The sequence below is a fragment of the Marmota monax genome, unplaced genomic scaffold (genome assembly GCF_021218885.2).
Source record: "Marmota monax isolate L192 unplaced genomic scaffold, Marmota_monax_Labrador192_F-V1.1 WCK01_AAM20220418_F8-fsc00088, whole genome shotgun sequence".
Classification (NCBI taxonomy): domain Eukaryota; kingdom Metazoa; phylum Chordata; class Mammalia; order Rodentia; family Sciuridae; genus Marmota; species Marmota monax.
Window position 1 is genome coordinate 328188 of NW_026694492.1, and position 3407 is coordinate 331594.

A 3407-nucleotide genomic window follows, 5' to 3' on the forward strand; every position below is an offset into this window, starting at 1 on the left:
GATCACAAGTTCAAGGCCAGCCTCAGCAACCAGGCCCTAAGTAACTTAGTAAGACCCTGTCTTAAAAATTAAATTAAATTAAAACAGCTGGTGATATGTCTCAGTGGTAAAGCTATTCTGGTTCAATTCCTAGTACCAAAAAAAATTTTAATTAAAAAAATAAAACCACAGGCCTTGCCCCTCCAGCCTTATGGTCTTCTATAACTTGGTCTTTCCTTCCAGATTGGTTGTATTGGTCAGGCCTCTTGTATTAGTTTAGTTTTTGTTGTGTTTTGTTTTCTTGTTTTAGCTTTTATATTTCTTGTATTAGTTTAAAGGCTTTCTTTTATGAATAATGGAAAATGCAATGCCAACTCTCTTAGCCTCTGGGGAAACGTAAAAGCTCATGTAACTGGAAAATGCCAAAGTACAAGGATTTAAGACATGGTTTCACAGATAGCCTCCAGTTATCTGTGATTCTCTCAGCCGTGCTCCCCTTGCTGTGTCAGTCTCTGTCTGAGGCTGGCTTCTCACATGGAAACAAGATGGCGCTTGGAAATCAGTCCACTATTTTGGGCTTCATGGTTGTATACCACATTCCCTAAAGTAATAAGGTTAACCTGTGTCTAGGGTTCCTGTGTTAGTTCACTTTCTATCATTGTGACCAAATACCTGGGATGCTAACATATAAGGAAGCAAGGTTTATTATGGCTCATGGTTTCAGAGGTTTCCATCTATGGTTTGTTGGGCTCTAGTAAGGCAATACATCAAAGAGGGAGAGTGTCACAGAACAAAAATGCTCATCTCTGGGTGGCCAGGAAGAACACACAGGAAAAAAAGAGGCTAGGGTCCCAACATCCCCTTCATGAACACACTCTTGATTCCCTAACTTTCTTCCTCTAGGCCTCACCTCCTAAAGATTTTACCCCCTCCCAATAGCACCACACGCTGAGGACTGATACTTATACATGTGGCTTTGGGGGCCACATTCAAACTCCAAACTCTATAGCAATTCTCCACGAAAGTCCTGTGGAGCCTTCTAATTAAAGTGGCTTAGATCACATGGCCACTCAAAACCAGCTCCTCTGACCGGAGAGAAGGAAAGCCCAGAGCTCAGCACAATCCCACCTGGATCTCAGGGGAAGTTAGCATTGTCGGAGATCGCAAAAGAGGAAATGGAGGCCAAGGAGACACACAGGAAGTGTCTAAGATAGCCCACCCATTGGCCACTTGATATCCACGTGTATCCTTCTTCCCTTAAGTCCACCTTGCAGAAAAACTCTGGCCATATGCTGTATGCTCATCTGTCCCTCACCAAAAGAGTGCCTAAACATTCAGTCAGTTGCTGATTCGATTATGAAATCCAGGATCTCCACAAGATGAGCAAGTCCCTGCTGGGCCTTGAGAGAGGGCGGCAGTGATCAAAGACTGAAGAATAAGGAATGCATCCAGCAAGCCTGAAACACAGTGGCGGGAAAACAGGAGAATAACAATACAAACCCCCACTGGGAAAAAAAGGAGAATGGGAAGTCAAACATGGTGGTCACTGGGGTAGAAATAGCCAGGACTATTTCTGAGGATGGTCTGAAAGTGTCTCCCCAAATTCATGTGTTGGAAACTTCCTCCCCAGTGCAACAGTGTTGGGAGGTGGCATCTTTCAGGGAGGGTTTGGGGACTGCCCTTATGAAAGCTGCTGTCAGAAGGGCTGTCAGAAACGGTTTCATTCTCTTCTGCTATTCTGCCATTTGAGGGCACAGAGCCTGTTCTTTTTGCCCTTCCACCTATTGCCATGTGAGGACAACAAGAAGGCCTTCACTAGACACCAGATGCTAGAACATTGATCTTGACTTCCTAGCCTCCGAAACTGTGAGAAATCGCTTCTGTTCTTTATAAATCATCTAGCCTCAGGCATCTCGTTACAGCAGCACAAATGACTAAGACTACTCTCAACTTCCACAGCCACTTCCCAGGTGAACATGGAGAAGAGTGGGCTTTTGTAGGGATCCTACAGGTTTAATAGCCCCTTGTCTGTATGCAACTTAAGGACTGGCCTAGGAGTTGTCTATTAGCTCTGTAATTTCTCTGGCAATAAAGTTTCCTTAAAATATAATAGGATTCAAGTCTATTTCTAGTAGATGTCATGGGATGCTACCTCAAACCCAGAATTCTTGACTAGTTTTAATCTTGTGGTCTAGCACTGGGCCTAGAAATTTCAGTTTTCTAACAGTTTACCTTGGCTTTGGTGTTCTAGCCTCATCCCTGGCCCTCAGTTTAACAGCCTCCCATTTTTAGACATGTCAAACCTGCAAGCTGTGATGAACAGGCTATGAAATTTTGATTCTTACCCACAGGCTGTGTCTCAGCTCTATCTCCATGATGAAAAAGACTGTGTCTTTTGTCTGATGGAGGATCATTAACAGGATTTGTTTACTTGAGATCCTTGTAGTTAAAGGATATCAGTTGCTATTTTAGAAAGGGAAACATGAGCTCCCATCTATGGGTCTCTTTAAAATGGGATAAGCTTTTCATCAAAAAAAGAAACTGAAACAAATCATTTGGGATCTGACAGTGCTTTGTTATTTAGTATCTTAAGTCCCTTCTGGAAAAGGAGTTAGAAGATTAAAAAAAAAAAATTTACAACTCAGGGAGACAAATGAAAAAACAAAACAAAAACCAATTTCCTTGCTAATCAGATTGATACAAGGTCTCAAGAAAGACAATTTAATTATGTTTTATTTAAAAGACACATTCCTTTGTTTTTCTGCAATTCAAATTAAAAAGATAAGAACTTGCTGGTTTCATTCCAGAACCACTATTTACCTGTCTGAAGCACAAGGTCTAATATCTGTGTTAATGTTAGCATTTGTTAAACACAATTTAGGTAATTCAGGAAAATGAAAACATGACTCATGCAGGGGGTAGTGTGTTCATTTTCAATAATATGTAAAAAATTATCCCAAACTTAGTATTTATTATTTCATGATTTCTAGAGGCCAGGAGTCCAAGGACAGTTTAACTGGGTGCTCTACTCAATGTCACAGGCTGCAATCAATATGTCACCTGGACTGCATTCTCATCTGGAGGCTTGAAGAAGAAGAATCCACTTCCAAGTTCATTCTCGTTGTTGTGGGTAGAATTCATTTCCTTGAATTTTTTGACTGAAGTTCTGGTGTGATTTTTTGCCATCTGCTGGAGGCCACCAGCAGATCTTAGAGACCCTTGTAGTTCCTAGAGATGACCTGCAGCCCTTTGCCTCTGTCATGGATACTAACTCCATCAAGTAGCAGTGAGCATTTCACCAATGCCATTGTCATATCCTTTTGGTTAAACGCAAGTCACGTGGTCTGCTCACATTCAAGTATAGTACAGGTTAGACTGAAAGACTGGCATGTTAGGAGTTGTTTGAACTCCAACTATATCGCTTTCTA